Source organism: Hypanus sabinus, chromosome 27 (assembly GCF_030144855.1).
Source record: "Hypanus sabinus isolate sHypSab1 chromosome 27, sHypSab1.hap1, whole genome shotgun sequence".
NCBI lineage: Eukaryota > Metazoa > Chordata > Chondrichthyes > Myliobatiformes > Dasyatidae > Hypanus > Hypanus sabinus.
Window position 1 is genome coordinate 34,774,037 of NC_082732.1, and position 22,407 is coordinate 34,796,443.

Consider the following 22,407-nt stretch of genomic DNA (forward strand, 5'->3'; position numbering starts at 1 on the left):
ATGATCTCACGATCTCACTGCATAAGTAGGTTTCTGATTAGCTGAGGGAGAGTATAATGTATAATGAAACTTTGTTTTCAGACTCTGCAATGCAGTGTTGAAGATTGCTGTTTAAGGATTCATTGATAACAAGAGTTTACATTGAATCCAAAATATTTCACAACCAACTGCAAGGAGGTGGATATCATTGTTGCAGACCTTTTAGAAAAGTGTCATCGTATATACCCATTAGTGAATTTCCTTTCTAAGAGATCCATCATTAATTCACACCAGAATAATAGATTTGTTTTCATTATTGATCTGCAGTGGAGTCAATGCAGTCTCTACTGCTACAGAGCAAGATTGAAAAGGCGATTGTATTTCAATTATGGAGTAACTGTTTTTCCTTCAAGAATAACAAAATAACAGCTTGCACTTATTTAGTGGCTTTAATGTAGCAAAATGTTCCAAAGAGCTTAAGAAGCATTCTCAAGCAAAATTTGACACTGTGCATATCAACACTGGTAACCAAAATCCCAGCCAAAGAAAAGACTGCAATGAATTATATCAAAGAAGGGAAGACAGTAAGTTTACAGAGGCAATTCCAGAGCTCAAGACCTTAGTAGAATGTAAGACATGGAAGCAGAATCAAGGCCATTCAGTCTGTCAAGCCTGCTCTGTCATTCCAGCATGGCTGATTTATTATCCCTCTCAACCCCATTCTCCTGCCTTCTCTCTGTAACCTTTAATATCCATACTTACCTACAAGTTTCCACTTTAAATGTACCAAATGATTTGACCTCCACAGCTGTCTGTAGCAATGAATTCCACAGATTCAACACCCTCTGGCTAAAGAAGTTCCTCCTCATCTCTAAAAGGATGTCATTCTATTCTGAGGTTGTTCCCTATGGTCGTAGATGCTTCTACTGTAGGAAATATTCTTTCCACATCCACTTGATCTTGGCCTTTCAACACTTGATGGGTTTCAATGAGATTCTCCCCCTCCCAACTTCGTTCTTCTAAAGTCCAGCAAGTATAGGCCCAGAGTCAGCAAATGCTCCTCATGCATTAACACACTCATTCCAGGGGGCATTCTCATCAACCACCTCTGAATGTCTCCAATGCCAGCACCTTCATTCTTAGGTAGGGGCTCAAGTCTGCTCACACTCCAAGTGTGGTCTGACTAATGCCTTATAAAGCCTCAGCATTACATCCTTGCTTTTGTATTTCAGTCCTAGTAGCTGTTAGAAATGATGGAATGGCTAAGCTGAGAACCAGTGAAGGCTTGGGAAATGTTGGATGATAGATTTCTAGGAAGTTGTCATATCGGAGATGAATATCAAAGCTGGGAGGTATGAGATCTTTGACAGAGTAGTCCCCAAAATATACAGCAGATACTGGAAACCTGAAACATAAATGCTAGGAATAGTGAGATGGTCAGGCAGTGCCAATGAAGCGAGGAGCCAAGTGAGCATTTTATGAAATGTCAATGACATTATACTGAAGATATCAGAATGAATGCAGAAAATGATCGTTAAAAACTGTGAGCCGCATAAGATTTCAGTAGCAGAGAACTGAGATTGGGTACTATTGCAGAGGCAGCCTTAAGCGATTGTGGAAAAATTTGTTCAGAGGCTGCTCTCGGGGTTAAGCATGAAGCAAAAAGTTGTGAGCAGATTTGGTTCAATTTCTACCATTTGCCTGGTAAGAAAGCAAAGTTTGTGACGAGAACTGAAGACAATGGCCTCAGTTATCCCAGTGTTTACTCAGACTGTAGTTTTGTTCAACCTGTTGATATTTTAGAAATTGCAAGGGTGGTGAAATATGTAATCAGCATGCATTTGGAAACTGAGCCCAGTGAGCTGGGAGCCTGATCAAATGATCTTACTTATTGAATCTTATTGAATTAATCTTATTGAAAATACAGTGCACAAGCCCACCTCTTGTTCATTGAGACAACGCTAGAGGATGCAAAGGAAAAAGGTTTGGAGGTTTGTTTTCTCAGTTTGGGATTATCCTGAGCTGGGAGCAGATTTAGCAGTGAAATGGGGTGCAGTCTTGCTTTACAGGTCTTTCACTGGATGGCTAAACTGAATGCCACCACATGCATTCATCAGTACCTTTTGAACTTTAAGGAAGTAGGGCTGTGGGTTGGATGAGGGGAAGCGACAGGAAGCAACAGTCATTCTTTAAACGAGGACCAAGACATTAACGAAGATCAGAATTAGAATTAGGTTTATTATCACTGACAAATATTATGAAATTTGTTGCTTTGTGGCAGCAGTGCAGAACAATATATAAAAATTAACATGTTACAAATTGATAAAAGGATCAATAGATAGTGCAAATGAGAAGTAGTGAGATAGTCTTCATGGGTTCAAGGACTATTTAGAAATTTGATGGTGGAGGGGAAGAAGCTGTTCCTAAAACATTCAGTGTGAACCTTCAGGTTCTTGTACCTCTTCCCCATTTTAGTAGGAATGAGAAGAGGATGCATCCCAGATGGTTAGGGTCCTTGGCTGATTTCAGATCAGTTAGTTACAGAATATTGGACTAAATGCAGGAAAGGGGCTGTTAGAATTTTGGAAGTGCACTCTCAAAAAGTTTGCAAGCATCTTTTACCTCTACTGATATTTTAAGACTTTACCTTTGAGTGGTCCCATGGGAAGAGCATTGACTGAATATTCTTTTGTCATTTCACAATAAGTGACACAACACCATTATCTGAAGAATAAAAAGATGAAAAGTGCAGATAAAAAGGCATTTTGCCTTGTAAACCCTTTAACCCATTCAGTCCTTAATAGTCAATGACACAAAATGCTGTTTCATAGAAGATCGGAATAATCCCGATGCAGGGGGCACAATTCTCCCTCTTCTACCTGTATCACCTCGTTTCAAAACAAGTTAGTAGTCCCTATCTAACTTTATTGTCCTGTGGTCAAAGCAAAAGGACTCCAGACCTTGTAATTCAAAAGACAGTGTATGAATGTTTGATCCTAATATGCATTGGCAAATGCTGAAAAGTGTATTAAATTCTTTTGTATTCACTTCAAATACAAAAGTCACTCAAGATTTCAGATTCCTACTTTGCACTGGAATTTTCTTCCTAAATCCCTTTGCCTACATGTTATCTGGCTTAAACTGCTTTGATCTTGTTTCTGGTCTCCTCTCCGATTCTTCTGAGTGCTTTGAGGTGACAATTAGCTTTCAGATGGGGGACAATTCAGTGGGTTACTAATGTGAGCATATGTCATGTCATATTATTATTGAAGTAATCACTGGTGTTAGTATTGGTGATGGGCAATAGTTATTATGAAGAGGTAGTTCATCACCACTAGCAAAGGATTGATGACGACATGACATGATCACTCATTAACAAACATTAATCAAACTGCCTGCTTTGAGTAAATTCATCACATGGTATATAGGCCTGGAAGCTCCCACATCTGATATCTCCTTGGATCCAATCAGCACAGAAGACAAAGGAGACACTTCGACTTACCCTCGCACCCCAGACAAGTGATGCAGACAACCAGAGCTTGCACAAACATAAGAAAACCTGCAGATGTGCAGATTGTACAAATCTCAAGGTTATATAATTTATACATTCTTTGATAATAAATGTACTTGAATCGTGAGATGCTGGAAATCCAAAGAAAGACACACAAAATGCTGGAGGAACTCAGCAGGCCAGGCAGTATCCATGGAAGAGAGTAAACAGTCAGCGTTTCAGGAAGGATGAAGATTTTCTTTCCAATGGCGGCAAAGTGTCTCAGCCCAAAACATCGACTGTTTACTCTTTTCCAGCATTTTGTGTGTATAACCTAGTGCTTGACTGCTCTGTGGAGATACCAAGGAAGATGTACTGGTCATATAGTCCAGTAACACATTGCCAAGGAGATGGAAGACACTATAGATGCTGGAATCTGGAGTAACAAACAATCTGCTGGAAGATCTCAGTAGGTTGGCGGAAGGAATGATGCAGTATTTCATCCCAAAATGTCAACAACTTTTTTCCTCCCGAAGATGTTGCTCAGCCTGCTGAATTCTTCCAGCAAAATGTTTGTTGCCATATCTTAGTGAACAACATCTGTATGGAAACAGGAAGAAAGCTGTTATCGCTTCACGAAGCATCTTCAGGATACGTGGGAGAAATGAGAGAAAATGGGCAATTTAGCCATTTAGTGTAACTAAGTACGAATATTACCTGATGATTTTAAGGTAGTTATTGGCAAGCCAACTCTCTTCTCCTTTCAGAAATTCCTGTATTCTCTGAATTTACAAGAGCTCTTCAGAAAGACACAATACCCTGCCTACTTTTACAGCCATTCCTACAATCCATAATTTTCTTTTCCAACAACATTGTGCTTTCCCTTCTACTTTTGCATAAATATATAAATAAAACCATTTTTTTTTAATAACCATCTCTGAGTGGCAATTTGCAACTATTTTTATTCAAGCCAAAGTGCTGCCTTTTTAATAATTGATGGGAAATCAATGCATTTGGAGGGGCCAAAGCACCATATTATTTATATACCTTGCTTTGCTTATCTGCAGATCATCGACACGAAAGAGGTACTCAGAAAGTTAAAACGCAAAATCCCTTGTCTTCTGAGTACAGCCGGAGGAGGTGAGTACCAAGGAGGGCAAAAAGGACCCTAGCTCAGTGTGAGTAGGCAGCCTACCACCAACACAGCTTAACTGGAGGCAAAGATTCCTAGACAGAAACCCGTCAGTTTACATTTAATTTATTATAGGATATTCCTAACTACCTCCAGACGCAGACAGATAATGGTTTAACAGGCATTCTGGTTTGACTTAAGTCCTTGGTAGTATATCTATGGATCAGATTTCATAGTCAATGAGTAAAATGCTTAAGCTCATTCCTGCCCAGTAAGGGGACACTATATCATCAGAAGCATTTCCAGATGTCGGGTGCACAGTGGAAACACAGGCAGGAGTTGCTGCAGTAGCACGTTGCCATCTGCTGTTGGACCGGGACCTTAAATGTATGTTTCTGGATGTAGCGATGATACGGACATTCTGGCTAAAGTGCAGGACTCCATCAAAACTGAAAAAACTTACCTGGCCATCCGCCTGTGTTAACGGTGGGAGATTGCCATGTGAAAATTGGGTTTGCATTTACAACAGTGTGTACATTTACAAACCTCACTGAATGCAAAACAAGATATTCTGCAGGTGCTGGAAACCCAGAACAACACACTCACAAACGCACAATGCAGGAGGAACTCAGCAGGTCAGATCGCATCTATGGAAATGAATACACAGTCAACACTTTGAGCCAAGACCCTTTTTCAGGACAGTTTGGTAAATTACAAATATTCCGATTACTGTACCTTCCTATCAATAGCATTATAAAATCTGTGTTACGCTGTTATTATTGTTGATCTGAACATGTTTTGTGTTGCTCTTCCATTCCTAGAATTAATATCCGTTGTTTATCTTAGAGTAGTTACACCAACTGCATATTTATAATGAAGCAGAGCATGAAACACAACAGTGTCAATATTTTAACCACAGTGGCATTCCTGTGCTTTTTATTTTATACATTTGTATTGATTTAAAAGCATATGACCTTAAGACATAAGAAGAGAATTTGGCCATTTGTCTCATCCAGTCTGCTCCACCATTCAATGGCTGAAATTTCTGGGGCAAATCTGAAGGTGCACAATAGATACATCCTAATGATGAAGAAGTATTCTAGGGAGAATGAGGCAACCATAGCGGACAAAGGAAGTCAAAGTTAGCATAAAAGCAAAAGGGAGGGCATATAATATAGCAAAAATTAGTGGGAATTTAGAGGATTGGGACGCATTTAAAATCCAACAGAAGGCAACTAGAAAATCCATTAGGAGGGAAAGATGAAATCTGAGGGTGAGCTCACCAATAATATCAAACAGGATACCAGAAGTTTTGCAAATGGGCAATAACTTTTGGTTGAAGCCGTAAACACAAGAGATTCTGCATATGGTGGAAATCCTGAACCAGACAAACACACACACACACACAAAAACACAAAATGCAGGAGGAACTCAAGAGATCAGGCAACGCCTGTGGAGAGGAATCATGAAAAACACAAGGAAAGTTTGATGGGAGAGTCTAAGATCAGAGGACGGTCTCAGAACAGGGAGGTTTCCTTTTAGAATGGAGATGAGGAGCAATTTCTTTAGCCAGAAAGTGGTGAATCTGTGGAATTTCTTGTCACAAGCAGCTGCGGAGGCCAAATCTTTATGTATGTTTAAGGCAGAGGTTGATAGATTCTTTATTGGTCAGGGCATGAAGGGATACCAGGAGAAGGTAGGAGATTAGGGCTGAGAGGAAAATTGGATCAGCGAGACGCACCTGACTGGCTCCTGTATAGAGTTAAAATACTTGCGATTGTGCTTGCGTTATCTTGGAGTCAAATTCAGAAATGTCATACCCTAACAAAATGGAGACGGAGAATGATTTGAAACATGACCTGCCCTATTTCAGCCCATGTTCCCAACTGAACCTATTGCCTCTGTAAGCTACTATAATCCTTATTGATGGGCTAAATGGCCTAATTCTGCTCCTATATCTAATAGTCTTATGGAAATGAAAGATACATAATTGGCTTAGATAATATAATAAATTAATATTAATGAAGGACCCATAGTTAGCTTAGCTAATATTATAAATTATTGTTAAAACATGGTGATGTCCATGATGAAGGACTCACTGGTTGGTTGTTGTTGGAAAAAAGGAATTATTCAAAGCAACCCAGATGAACGCAATACTGATAAAGTAAAGAGAGGTACAAATGGACAGAGGCAGAGACACTGTAAGATTCATTGTAGTGATTCCCCAGGTCACATCTCTCAAACTCACCATCAGCACAACAAAGAAGGACGAGGGCAGAAGATGTGTTCAAACATTCTCAGTTACTTCCCTTGAGCTCAAGTAGTATCTTCACTTGAAATATTTCACTGGTCTCCCATGATCACTGGACCTTAAATCTGGGGCTCCTCATGCAACATTACAGTGGGAGCACCTTCACCAGAAATTCCCCCACAGTTCAACAAAACAGCTCACCACCATTTTCTTGACAGCACTAGTGATGGGCAATAAATGCTGGCCCTGTCAATGAGTACCAGATTCGGAGATATGAGTAGATAAAAATAATTAACCTTCTCTCTTCTTCCATCCCCCATTGCAGCTCCCCTCTTAACTCTTCTATTTTCCTCACCTACTCCTCTCTGTAAGCTGACTCGTCATCTTGCTGATGAGACCCATCATGGTCATGTCATCAGCGAACTTGACGATGTGGTTCAAGCTGTGTGTTGCAGCACAGTCATGGGTCAGTAGAGTGAACAGCAGTGGACTGAGCACACAGCCCTGGGGGACCCCGTGCTCAGTGTGATGGTGTTGGAGATGCTGCCTCCAATTTGGACTGACTGAGGTCTCCCAGTCAGGAAGTCTAGAAACCAGTTGCAGAGGGAGGTATTCAGACCCAGTAGGCTCAGCTTTCCAATCAGTTTCTGAGTGATGATTGTGTTGAATGCTGAACTGAAGTCTATGAAGAGCATTCGAACGTACGTGTCTTTTTTGTCCAGGTGGATTAGGGCCAGGTGGAGGATGATGGCAATGGTGTTGTCTGTTGTGCGGTACGCAAACTGCAGGGGTTCCAGTGAGGGGGCAGCAGGGTCTTGATATGCCTCATGATGAGCCTCTCGAAACACTTCATGATGATGGATGTGAGTGCAACATCATGAGGTAGTCATTTAGGCAGGACACTGAAGACCTCTTCGGCACAGGGCCAATGGTGGCAGTCTTGAAGCATGTTGGAACGTTGGCGCTGCTCAGGGAGATGTTGAAAATGTCAGTGAGAACATCTGCTAGCTGTTCTGCACATCCTCTGAGCACTCTGCCAGGAATATTGTCCGGCAGCCTTCCGTGGGTTGACCCTGCACAGGGTTCTTCTCACATCGGCCACGGTGAGACGCAGCACCTGATCATTTGTAGGAGGGGTGGACTTCCTTGCCACCACATCACTTTCTGCCTCAAAATGAGCGTAGAAGTTATTCAGTGCATCTGGGAGGGAGGCATTACCCGCACAGTCAGGTGATGTTGTCCTGTAATTGGTGATGTTCTGGATGCCCTTCCACATGCGCCATGTGTCGCCGCTGTTCTGGAAGTGGCTGTGGATTTGCTGGGCATGTGCACGCTTTGCCCCTCTGACAGCCCGCAACAGTTTGGCCCTTGCTGTTGTTAGGGTTGCCTTGTCACCTGCTCTGAAGGCGGAGTCATGGGTCCTCAGCAGTGCACGCACCTCCACGGTCATCCATGGCTTCTGGTTAGCGCGTGTAGTGATGGTCTTGGACAGAGTAACATCATCAATGCACTTGCTGATGTAGCTGGTCACTGATGCCGTGTACTCCTCTAAGTTGGTAGAGTCGCCATCGGTTGCAGCCTCCCTGAACATGTGCCAGTCAGTATGCTCAAAGCAGTCTTGAAGAGCAGAGATGGCTCCTGCTGGCCAGGTTTTCACTTGTTTCTGGACTGGTCTGGAGTGCCTGACGAGTGGTCTGTATGCTGGGATTAGCATAACAGAGATGTGGTCTGAGTAACCAAGGTGGGAGCGGGGCTCCACACGGTACGCATCGGGGATGTTTGTGTAAACCAGGTCCAACACATTCTCCTCCTCGTTGAAAGCCCAGATCCCAATGGAATTTGGGGAGCATTGACTTAAGGTTTGCATGGTTAAAATCAACGGCGACAATAAACAGTCTATCAGGGTGTGCACTCTGCAGTTCACTAATAGCCCCATACAGTTCACAGAGCGCCTCCTTAGCATTAGAGCTGGGGGGAATGTAGACACCGACTATGAGGACAGTGGTGAATTCCCGTGGTAAATAAAATGGTCTGCATCTAACAGCCACAAACTCCAGTGGCGATGAGCAGTGTCTGGAAACCAGCACAGAGTTCTTGCACCATTCCGTATTGATGTAAACACACATTTGCTGTCTCCTCTCTCCATGGTTCAATAAGACAGGCTCACTGTCTTTGGGTACTCAGCTGGGATATGACCCCTCACCTGCAGTATCTCTCACCTGTAGTTTCGTTCGTTTCCTTGACTCATTTTGTGTTTTTTTCATCTGACATCTCCTTTTACTCACTTTTGCCATTACTGGTTCTTTGCAAGTGGTGGGGTTTCGAGCCAACTGTGTGGCCTGGTAGTCCGTTATTTCCAGGAACAGCCTGGAAGACATGTGCCTTTGGGGGGGGGGAGGTGCTGTGGCCCCATAGGCGACCCATTCCTTGCCGACTGAAGATCGTGGGAGACTGAACCATCGGGGCAGCAGGTGGCTCATTTGCTAATCGCCAGCTGCTGGCAGAAGAAGGCCCCTGTACTCAAGCGATCCTCCCTCTCTCTTTTGATGGAGAATGAGAGTCTGTTGGTCCTCAAGACAGGGCTTGGAGAAATGGCGCGGAAGATTGTAACATTGGAACAGCGAGTTGCTGGTCTCTGCACTCAATATTTCAGGAATGACTTCTCTTCTCTCACTGGAGAGAGAAAGCCTGTCTGAGATACTAAAGTACTGGATTATGGGTTAATAGACTCTGGATCAAGGATTCTTTGGAGGGGCTTTTGCTGTTGCTTGCATGGGTGGAGGGGTAGGAGGGTGGGTCAGTGCTTCTGCTGGCACAAGTTGGGGGGGTTGGGGGATTGATGCTTTTGCTGCTGCTTGTGTGGAGGATGGGCAAGGGGCACTTTGATTCTATGGGATTTTTTCATTTCATGGATGCCTGTGAAGAGTAAGAATTTCAGGTTGTATACCAAATACATGCTCTGATATTAAATGAGCCTTTGAATATTATTACAGCGCCTGTGACCCAGATTCATTTCCACCACTGTCTGTAAGGAATTTGGGCATTCTCCCTGTGAATGGATGGATTTCCTCCAGATGCTCCAATTTTCTCCCCACATCTATAGATTAGACCATAACACCATAAGACAAAGGGGCAGAATTAGGCCACTTGGCCAATCGAGTCTGCTCCATCGTTCAATCATGGCTGATTTTTTTTAGTAGGTTAATTGGTCACATGGCCTGTAACTGCACTGTATCTATAAATTAAAAATAAATATTCAAAAATCAAAGATTAATCTCCTGGATTGTGTCATGAGCAAACCTTAAAAGAAATAAAATATCCGATATATTTAACAAAGCTAGTAGGATTACAATTTGCTCTTTTAGACACTTATGATGGAATATAATGCAGTGGCATTCAATGCCAAGATGTCAGGTCTTGATACCTCCATAGACACACACAGGCAAAGGTGACAGCACTAAATGCACATCTCCAGATGAGCTAAACTAACACTTTGCAGACGAGGGACTGCACATGGAAACTCATTAGTGTCACTTTTTGAAAAGCATTTTCATTTTGCTATGAAGACTGAGTTTATATTTTTTCTTCTTTCCATTGTCAGTATTACGTTTCAGACAGGAGTATGTAGCCGATCCAGCCAATCTTCCAAAGCTGGCAGATCGGTTTCTTGGGGCCTTGATGCTGTATACATTGCAGGCTGCCTCTGTAATGCCTGCATACTTCTTTATTTTGTTTAGGAATGGGTTTCTTAAAGAAAGGAAATTCTTAGCACCATTCACAAGCATCTCAGAACATTCTAGAGTTGATTGTTGAAATGTCATTGTAATCTAGAAAACGTGCCAGCTAATTAGGACACAGCAAACTAACACAGAGGAAACACGATAATGGCTGGCAATCTGATATAGAAATGTGGACTGAGGGATGAATATCTGCCAAAAGACCAGAAGAACTTCACTCTTCTTTGAAACGGTGCCATGGGTTCTTTAGTGCACACACAAGGAATGTTGATGATGCATCAGTTGATTACTTCATCTGAAAGTCAGTATTTGCAATTGTGCAGTACTGTTTACTGCATGGGAGCATCTGTCTCAATTCAGGACCCAAACATCTAAAGCAGGATTTTAACTGACAACCATATAGTTCAGCGATGTGAATACTTGTAATGGAACATGAACAATATAAAACGTAGAACATAGAACAGCACAGCAGAGTGCAGGCTCTTTGGCCCATTCTCTCCCATTTGTCTTTCATCCATGTGCCTATCTAAGACAGACAGACATACTTCATTGATCCCGAGGGAAATTGGGTTTCGTTACAGTGGCACCAACCAAGAATAGTGTAGAAATATAGCAATATAAAACCATAAATAGTTAAATAATAAAAAGTAAATTATGCCAAGTGGAAATTAATCCAGGACCAGCCTATTGGCTCAGGGTGTCTGATACTCCGAGGGAGGAGTTGTAAAGTTTGATGGCCACAGGCAGGAATGACTTCCTATGACGCTCAGTGTTGCATCTCAGTGGAATAAGTCTCTAGCTGAATGTACTCCTGTGCCTAACCAGTACATTATGGAGTGGATGGGAGACATTGTCCAAGATGGCATGCAACTTGGACAGCATCCTCTTTTCAGACACCACCATCACAGAGTCCAGTTCCACCCCCACAACATCACTGGCCTTACAAATGAGTTTGTTGATTCTGTTGGTGTCTGCTACCCTCAGCCTGCTGCCCCAGCACACAACAGCAAACATGATAGCACTGGCCACCACAGACGCTTAAATATCCTTAATGTATCTGCCTCCACGATCACCCCTGCCAGGACATTCCATACACCCACAACTCTCTGTGTACAAAACCTACTTCTGACATCCCCCACATACTTTCTTCCAATCACCTTAAAGTTGTGCCTTTTCATGTCAGCCGTTGCCACTCTGGCAAACACATACTGGCTGCCCATTCTATCTATGCCTCCTATCATCTTATACAACATATATGCAGTAATTTAAATGCAGAGGCTCTCTTCAAGATTGCATTTGATTAGGGCTTTTACAGAACAAAAGCATTCTGGGCTTCCATCATCATCAGGAGTTGGCTGGACTTTTAGATTCATTTGTTTCTGGTGGACACTGTCTCACTCAGCCCTTTATCCTGGAACTCCTGGATCTGTCAACTTGGCTACCAGATTAGTTGCAGTAGTTCTCCTGGAATGGTAAATGGAGCCAGTAAAGGAGGCCACTCTTTCTTTTATTTGCTTCCAATCTCCAGCTCTTCCTTCACGCGAATGCTCATTCTGCATATCTCACCTAGTACATCAACCAAGGACATACCCTGGCCAGTCCAGGTCAACAACTTACAACAGAACTTGTCAGCTGGTGAAAAAGGGAAGAACTCCAGCATTACTGTATCCAGTAAAATTCTGAAAGAGGTTGCAGCTGTTATGTCAAAAATTTGAAAAGTACTTGGGTCAAGTGGCCTTTTGAATGCCCATTGATTGTGCGGTTTATTAAGATGGGGCAGGATCCTTATTCAACTAAACAGCAGGAAGGGAAGCTCGGCAAAGCTTCTCATCAGGTTATTAAACCAGTTACCCTCTGTGGAGTGAAGTCGATTCTTATTCCCTCTAAGGTTGGAGAGATGGAGCTCCTCCAGAGGGTCACTCACTGTGCCAAACGGTAATGAGCACTGAGGCTTTCATTCACAATGTGCTGAGCTGGTTCCCCAGTTTGGCAGCCGGCCTTGATGTCAGCGATAGCTTCCCAGGAGAAGGCAGCCTCTACAAACATATCTCCCATGAAGGCACCTCACCAATGTTTTCTTTTAGTCCGCGGGTCCCTGATAGAAAGGCAGGTTTTAAAAGCCTGAGTAGAAATGTAATCTCTGCCTGTTTACGTCTGATTTACTGCAGCAGAGATAACAGAGCAATAAAATGCCAAATACAGCAAATTTATGACTGTAGCTTATAGCTACCTACTCTATTGGAATTGACATTCCCAAGGGAAGGCTCTTTCTATCCTGTGTTAAATGGTTTAACACTTTCATTAAAATATCAGATTAATTTCATACAACCATGTTAATATCATCTAGCACCATTTCACCTAACCAAACAATTATCTGTCCCACTGCACTGATAGTGTCCCACTGAAGGTAATACCACATTAATGTAATGACATAACTCAGGCTCAGTCCCAGAGAAGCACTCTAATTAGCCAAGTCTGACACTTCCACTTTTGCCTATACACAGCCAGAAAAAAGGCAAGGTTTTTCTAGTTTTGCCCCCAACCCCACCTCCAGTCAGTTTAGTGGGGCTGCCTGTTCCATTCCACTGGCTGGGGAAGTGGGGTTTCTAATAATGTGGCTTATTGGCATTTAGTGAAGTGGAGAACCTTCCCACCAGTAAGTCTTCCAAGCCACAAACCTCAGCCCAGAAACTGGTCTCTGCCAAGCAGTGTGCTGGCCTACATCTGCTCGTGAGCTCCAAGCTCAGTTCCAGTCACTGAACAGGGACTCCCGTTAGTTGTGAGGTACGAGCTGAGTTCCAGCAACTGAAGAAGGACTCCCGTTAGTTGTGAGGTCCAAACTAAGTTCCGGTCACTGAAGGGGGCCTCCCGTTAGTCGTGAGGTACTAGCTGAGTTCCAGTCACTGAAGAAACACTCCCATTATTGTGAGGTCCAAGCTAAATTCCAGTCACTGAAGAAGGCCTCACGTTAGTCGTGAGCTATGAGTTGAGTTCCAATCATTAAAAACCTCACGTTAGTTATGAGGTCAGAGTTGAGTTCCAATCATTAAAAACCTCACGTTAGTTATGAGGTCAGAGTTGAGTTCCAATCATTAAAAACCTCACGTTAGTTATGAGGTCAGAGTTGAGTTCCAATCATTAAAAACCTCACGTTAGTTATGAGGTCAGAGTTGAGTTCCAGTCACTGAAGAACACCCCCCGTAGCCATGAAAACCTGCTCATGCATGAGTGATCGAGTCAAACTCTGACCGCTCAGTTGTGGCTGAATCTCCCAGAAGCAAAGCATGATCATGCATTGCACATTATCTCCTGTGCCTCACCACCTCCATGTGTTTGCATGTCACACATGTGCATAGTCTCACTTCAGCTCTGAACTGATTCCACAACCTGTGGACTCACTTTCAAGGACTCTGCAACTCATGTTCTCAGTATTATTTATTTGTTTATTTCAAGATTCAGGATTGCTTTCTGTGATTTGCAGTAGACAAGTGTAAAGGAGAACAAAATAATTGTTACTCAGGCTCCAATGTAGCGCAACAAAAAAAAACACAAAAAGATAAAGAACATAATAAAAATAAAAATAAATAAATAGATAGCTTATATACATAGTATCACAAGTCTTGGTTATGCGACCACTGACACCTGGCAGACAATCATGGCTGATCATGGCTGGGGCCACCCATCTTGTAAAGGCACTGCCTAAAAGAAGCCAATGGCAAACCACTTCTGTAGAAAAATTTGTGAAGAACAATCATGGTCATGAGACTATGATCACCCATGTCATATGACACAGCACGTAATGATGATGATATACATAGATTGATTGCATGTACATAAAGTGGTGGTGGGCACAGGAGGGTCTGTACATAAGGTGACTGGCAGGAAATGATAAAGTAGTAAGTAATAGAGGGGTGAGTTAATGGTTGGAGGCGTTGATCAGCCTTACTACTTTGGAAAAGTAACTGCTTTTGAGTCTGGTGGTCCTGGTGTGGGTACTACATAGCCTCCTCACTGATGGGAATGGGACAAACAGTCCATGAGCAGGATGGGTGGGATCCTTCAGGACGTTACAGGCCTTTTCCCCGCACCTTTCTGTATATATGTCATTGATGACAGGTAGGCTGGTGCAGGATATACAATGGGTAGTTTTGACTACCTGTTGTCAAGCCTTCCTGTCCACTGCAGTGCAGTTTCCATACCAAGCAGCAATGTGGCATGTAAGGATGCTCGTATTTATCTGTTAGTTGCTTTTCTGTGCTTGTGCAGATTGTCTTCTTTTGCACATTGGCTGTTTGTCAGTCTTTGGGTGTACTTTTTCAATGATCTTATTGTATTTCTTCGTTCCACTGTGAATACCTGCAGGACAATTAATCACAGGGTGGAATATGCTGACATATACATACTTTGATAACAAATTTACCTTGAATTTGAATTTTTGAATTTGAATGGGGGACCTGGGAGCAATTTTGTACGATGTGATCAGTTGTCATGTGAAATTCAATAGCCAAGTACACATTTCCTCCGCTGCCTGTAGGGTGTTTATATATTCTCCCTGTGACTGCATGGATTTCCTCCGGGGGCTCTGGTTTCCTCCCACAATCCAAAGACGTACCAGTTGGTAGATTAATTAGTCATTGTAAATTGTCCCATGATTAGGCTAGGGTTAAATTAGGGGTTGTTGGGTGGTAGGGCTAGAAGGGCCTATTCTGTGCTGTAGCTCAATAAATAAATAAATAAGTTGCATATGTCAATAGATTAAACACAAGGGGACCTAAAAATTCCATTCGTCATAGCTGGATCTGAATATAGGCCCAGAGGTTGCAGAGGTTTTACCCTTTACACTTTCCAGGTGTGTTTAAGAGGTGAAAACTATTTGAATTTAAATGAGTAATTTTAAGGAAAGTGCCAGATTGTCAAGCCACTTACGAGTAACAAAAACTTCAAAATAAACTTGCCCTTAACTCTGACATTGTAAAATATTCCAACGTAATTGCCAGAGAAAATTTGAAACACAGGCTCATGTTAGGACAGGTGAGCAGAAGTCTGGCCTGAGCTCTCCTGAAGGAGCAACTTAAAGCAAGTGATGAAGGTTTGGAGGACGAGGTGTTCCCAGAGATAGGCAGGCCGCGACGGCTGGGAGAGGGGAGTGGGATTTTGAAATATGATTAAAATTTTAATGAGAAGTTAACTCTGAGCACACTTCCTGACATCGGGTCGTCCCAAAGCCTTTCACAGCCAGTGAAGGGGGTAACATAGGAAACATAGCAAACAGCCAATTTGTTTATGGCAAGCTCTCATTAATAGCTATGTTAAATGGCCACCATCTGCTTCAGTGACTTGAGTTCAGGGACATATAATTAGCCTGGAAAATTGACACTTCAACTAAATAAAATTTTCCCTCCCTTACACATAAAACTGGAGAAAGGTAAAATGTTATTTTTGTTAATACAAAGCATAAGGAAAAAGCTGGTCAAAGGGATTTTGTTACTGGAGTTTAGCATTTTCTCTGTTCAAATGAAACAATTCATCTTTCAAAGCCAGTCACTGGGTAGTTATTGTCAGGGGGATTTGCCGTTTTCCTGACTGGAAAACTTCACCCTGACTGCTGCATTGTTCCTAGCTGCACCTGTGGATATTGAGCGCCACCTGCTGGTTTAGCCTGCCATCCCAGCTGCCAACTGAGCTGGAAGAAGCCAAGTATCCAGTATCCTCCGAAAGCCTAAACGTGTGTATGTGCCTATCATTACAACCAATCGGCTTGTTTTAACAGGGTCTTGGCAGCTTGTTCTGAATGGGGAGAGGGGGCAGAAAGCAAAGGCAATTTGGGACCATAAGACCACAAGACCATAAGATATAGGAGCAGAATTAGGCCATTTGGCTAAGTCTGCTCCACCATTTCATCATGGCTGATCCATTTTTCCTCTCAGCTCCAATCTCCTGCTTTCTTCCTCTATCCCTTCAATCAAGAATCTATCAATCTCTGCCTTAAATATACATGAATACTTGGCCTTTATGCTTCCTGTGGCAATGAATTTCACAGATTCACCACTCTCTGACTAAAGAAATTCCTCTTCGTCTCCATTCTAAAAGGACACTCCTTTATTCTGAAGCTGTGTCCTCTGGTCACCAAAGGAAACAACCATGGATACTGTAGGTAGAGCAGGGGTTTCCAACCGGGAGTCCACAGACCCCTCAGTTAATGGTAGGGGTCCATGGCATAAAAAGGTTGGGAACCCCTGACGCAGGGCAACACTCAACATCTTGTCAACATCTCTGTATGTCAATGGCAGAACTCTTTCACTAAAGTAGAGGCCACAGAATAACATGCAAGACACAGGAAGAGACTATTCTGTCCAGAGAAGGCACAAGAGGCTGGGCTCTGGAATAATAAAGAGCTGGCGGGGAACTTGTGGGCCAGCCAGCAACTGCAGGAGGGAAGGAATTGCTGATGTTTTGGGTCAAAACCTTGCATCAAGACATCGACCATTTTGTTCCTCCCACAGATGCTGCTTGATGCATTGAATTCACCTCCCAGATAGTTGTGGCTCCAGGCTATTCTGTCCACCATGTCTGTGCTGTCTGCTCTTTGAAAGCTCTTCCCTGTTAGAAATTCCATTGCCCCTTCCTTTCCCTGTAGCTCCGCACACTCTTGTGAAGAATGAATGTCCTGGGGAAGGAGAGCTCTAAATAAGAGAGGTACACAATACGGCCAACGTGTGAGACTGATTCAACGGAGTTATACTGAGGCTGAGTTATCATGCAGAAAGGGTGACGGCGGGGGGGGGGGGGGTGGTGGTTGGGGATTGGATGGAGGAATAAAAGAAGCAGGAATAAAAGGCAGTGAAAAAGTAAAATATTTATTTTGTTAATGGATTTTTCAGTTTATAGTCCCTGAAGACATTTCAGAAACATATTCTGTTACAGTATGTGGCTACAGTTAGATCTAATAAAGAGATGAATGTTCAGAAGAGAGGTTAGGGCTGCCTGGATAGAGCAATCAGAAAAAAAATGCTTCAATAGATAAATTGTGGAAAAGGATAAAAAGCCAGCATCTTAATTTTACCATTTAGCCTCGAGCAACATTGCAGCCCTCTGCAGTCTGAGTTTGCTGCTAGCCTGGTTTTAAGGTCTGAATGTTGCACTACACAAGTCTGACATTCTCCAGCTTAGGGAAGACAGGGCTCCCTGGGTGAACTCCCTCTCTCTGCCGAGTTCGCTCTTGCCACTCCCCCACAGCACAGCAATCCCTCAGAGTAGCAATTTCACTGGGTTGTAGAGCTTGATGGGCAATTATAAAATTATATCCATTTGTGAGCATAGAACTGGCCACTTGGCCCAACCAAGTTACACTGGTATTAACGTTCCACAGGACTCTTGCACCCAGTTTTGCCTCAACCCATTCCTATACACTCCATTCACAAACAAGAGAAAATTGGCAGATGCTGAAAATTTGAGCAACACGTGTGTTGAAACGTCGACTGTACTCTTCCTAGATGCTGAGTTCCTCCACCACTTTGTGTGTGTGGCCCTACACACTTCATTCCTTTTTCCCTCATGTGTCTCAATCACCTTAATTGCTTCATGAGGTAGTATGGACTTCCCCACAAATGGAAACTTAGCTTTCGCAATTTTAAGATATTCTCCAGAGGAAAGGGCCTCAAGCTATTCAGGAGAATGCCAGATTAGAAATCAAAGGTCCTGGTCAAAGCTTAGCTTTTACCAGGAAACACCAGTGTTGGGAAAGGGCTGAAATGCAAGGTGGCCACCACTATCCCCCTCCCCCATACCTCACACTCTTTCCTACACAGGCCCCTCAGGAAACTGCATTCTCTCAGCAACAGTTCTTAGCCTCTGGGTACACTGAGCAGGGGGCTACCATTACTGGTACCAACACGCTGGAGAAGGAGGTGAAAAATTCGAGCAGTGCAGGCCAGGTTTTCTAACGCACCCCCACCCCCCACCCCAGCATGAGACACTCAGTAGGATCACTTACACTAGCCTGCTATAAATGAAAAGATGAAAAGACTCAATTAGATTGGAGTGTGCGCCCTTCCATTTTCATTTGTATTTGAAACTCCCAGTAGTATTAAAGTGCACTAATCTTTCGAAGGTTAATTTATTCATAGACATCTTGACAAAGATGTATGACTGAACTGCCAACCGGAGGGAGAGTGGAGCAGTGCAGAGCCATAGTGGAGCAGGAGCCAGTTTTTCTTCTCAAAGAAAACAATCCTTGCGATTCTGTCAGAGTTTGCCACTGGAACATGGGCGTTTCATCATGGACCCACTTCCCTCTCAGCCCAATATCCTGCCTTCTCCTTGTATCCCTTCATGCCCTGACTAATCAAGAATCCATCAACCTCTGCCTTCGATATTCCAAATGGCTTGGCCTGTGGTAACGTTCCACAGATTCTCTGACTAAAGAAATACCTCCTCATCTCTGTTCTAAATGGACATCACTCCATTCTGAAGCTGTGTTCTCTGGTCTTATACTCCTCCACCATAAAAAACATCCTCTCCACATCCACTCTATCGAGGCCATGGGAACATTGTTGGGATGAAGGGTGGAGAGGGGAAGCAGTTTTGGGAAACATTTTACATTTAAGGATGAAGAATGGTAAAATATAGATGAAGCAGCCAAGGCAGACAGATTAATAAGGAAATTGAGTGCATGTGGTACTCTTCAACAGTGCAATCAAGTTGTTTTCCCATTGTCAGTTCTGCCATAAATGCTAACGCTCTCTCTCAGTCTAATGGTTTGTGAAACCAGACTTTAACACATTCTCCAGAGTAGCCTAATAGGTACGTTGTGTGATTCTTTTGGTGTTAAGCAGCAGCAAAGATAAAAGGCAGAGAGGAAAATGTACCAACTGTGACTGGGGCCTGGGTACTGAGTGAAGGAGTGAGAGGACCCACAGGTTTGACCAGGTGAATGGGCAGAGTGAGAGAATGCTGGGGAGAGAGGTTCGGAGATAAATGGTCAACATGGGAGAGTGGGGAATGAAGCTAAGCCCTGAATCCACTGTCGGGGAAAAGCAGAAATTCTTGAAACATTCCAGGGGCAGTTAGACAGGCAAGGAACAGGGGACCATGGAGAAGCAGAAACCATGAGTTAGATTAGCATCACGATTGGCACGGGCTTGATAAGACAAAAGGCTTATTCTTTTGCCGTACTCTTCTCTGTTCTTCCTCTCTCTGAAGACTCCATCAGGGACACAGAAATCAGAGGACAAGATGTTAGATCAGAGCATCTAAGGAAGGGAATAAACAGCCAACATTTCCGACCAAGACCTTTTCCCAAAACAGTAACTGTTTATTGCCCTCTATAGATGCTGCTTGACTTGCTGAGTTCCTCCAATAGTTTGTGTGTATGTGTTGCTCAAGTTTTCCAGCATTTGCAGAAACTCCTGAGTTTGCGATAGATAGGAGCTTCGATTGGGGATCCATGGGAGAGATAGAAGGGGTGACAGGGAGTGCTAGGCAAAACCTGTCAGTATTCTTCAGCATAAGGGCAGGGAGGTCTCAAGGGTCCTGAGATGAGCCCAGGCACTGACATCTCAGCTGGGGCGGAGCACAAATACACTAAAGAAAACCACTCACAACTCCCACGCCATCTCTGACTTGGTAAGCATCCACAAGCCCATTCATCTGAACGTAGATGGAGAGCTGCAGGAAATAAAGGGAAGGTTAATTATGTTTCTTAATCTTTTAAATTTTGCCTCAAGTTTTTAATTATTTAAGAGCTTTTTGAAGTGTTTTCAGTTAGCTTTTCCTTTTGTTCAACGCCTTACTTATAACGTTTTCTTGAATTATTTATTTTACTTTTAGACATTTGAAAATTTCGACAGCTTTCATCGACAACCTTTGTTTATGACTTCCAGGGGAATTTTGTTGTTGAGGTTTCTTTTGGCTTGCTCACATGACTTGGTTACACTGATGGATGACTTGACACTGCTTAGACTCTTGCCTCTTGCTTCTTGAATCTGGCACCAGCAAGACGAACTTGTCTGAATCCAGAGAACATAAGCTCCAGCCATTCGGGAGAGTGGACAACTGGGCACCACTGAGGAAAATCCTAAAATTTTGATAAACTTCTATAGATGCACAGTGTTTACATCAACGCTTGGTATGGAAACAACAAAGCCCATGAACAAAATAGCCCACTAAGAGTGGCAAACACAGCCTGGTTCATCAGAGGCAAAGCCTTCCCCACCATTAAACCCAAGGAGCACTTGCAGAAAGCAGCATCCATCATCAAGGACCCCCACCATCAAGACCATGCTCTCTTCTTACTGCTGCTATCAGACAGGAGATACAGAACCCTTAGGTCCCACTCAACCAGGTTGAAGAATAGTTATTACCCTTCAACCATCAGATTCCTGAACCAGGGTGAATAACCTCTCACCTCAACTTTGAGCAACTTATGGACTCATGTTCAAGGACTCTACAACTCATGTTCTCACCATTACTTATTTTTTTTTGTATGTGCACAGTTTGTCTTCTTTTGCACACTGGTTGATTAGTAGGCTTTGTCTGTGTGTAGTTTTTTAGTGATTCTATTGTATTTCTCTGTTCTACTCTCAATGCCTGCAAAAAGTTGAATCTTAAAATGGTTTATGGTGACATATACATATTTTAAAAATTGAATATACTTTGAACTTTGTATCCGGGCAATGACTACTGAGTGGCGATACTGTAATGATTCATTACTGAAGTAACATGTTTTCTGTCTCTGTGACAGCAGAGATTTTCGTGCACTCTGGGTTCCAGAATCCCTCACCAGTATTTTGGGGATTACAGCATAAGGATATTGCCTAGACAGGGCGATCAACAATTGTTCATTAGTGGCCAACCCTGTTCTTACTTAATGTCCCATATACACTTCCAGTACATAAATGGGAAAGGGAACCTCAAATGGGGTAGCGCGGTAGCATAGTGGTTAGTGATACAATTTACAGCACTGGCCATAACGTCAAGGTTCAATTCCTGCCGTTATCTGTAAGGAGGCTGTATGTTCTCCCTGTGATTACATGGGTTTCCTTCCTCATTCCAAAGATGTAGAGGTAGGGTTAGTACATTGTATTCGTGCAATGTTGGTGCTGCAAGCATGGTGACACTTGCAAGCAGCCCTGCACAATCCTTGCTGGCTTGACTTGAATCAAATGATAATTTGTTTCAATGTACATGTGGCAAATAAAGTTAATCTTTAAACAGGTTTCTTTTCTCTTTACCCCAGAGGCCTAGATGTAAACTCAACTGAAACAGACTTCTTTCCAGACTTGAATAGCTTTGTTTCATAAAACAGGTACTTTGCAAAGTGAATATTTTATCTTTCTGATGTTCAGGAGAGACCTGTTCATGTTTCTGACTTTCCTGATGTTCAGGTGAGACCTGTTCATGTTTCTATCTTTTCTGTTGCTCAGGTGAGACCTGTTCATGTATCTGCATGTGTGGAATCAATGGGGTGGCATCTGCCCTGTCTTGCCTTCAATGATAAAACTTACTTCCACAGTTCTTTACCCTGAGCTCTCTGCTTTGAAGCGGGAGGCAAAGTCTAGTCACTACAGTACCAAACTTGTGAACTCACTGTTTTACAAGACAGACGATGCAGTCAAATCTGCTATGTAAATGGGGTATCATCAGCAGCAAGCATACTTGGACATTTCACTGCATATTCAAAGCGCAAAGTTCAAAGGAAATTTATTATCAAAGTACATATATGTCACAATATACCATCCTGAGATTCATTTTCTTGCAGGCATTTCCAGTAGAACAAAGAAATACAATAGAACCGATGAAAAACTACATGCAGAGACTG

General features: G+C 42.9%; 1 long non-coding RNA gene across 1 annotated transcript; it reads left to right on the forward strand.

The window, feature by feature from the left end:
• The first annotated feature begins 1,632 nt into the window (after positions 1 to 1,632).
• Positions 1,633 to 20,445, forward strand: LOC132381945 (uncharacterized). The gene is made up of 3 exons (XR_009508146.1): positions 1,633 to 1,683; positions 4,537 to 4,609; positions 20,418 to 20,445. It is a non-coding gene; the product is annotated as an uncharacterized LOC132381945 (long non-coding RNA).
• The last annotated feature ends 1,962 nt before the right edge of the window (positions 20,446 to 22,407 follow it).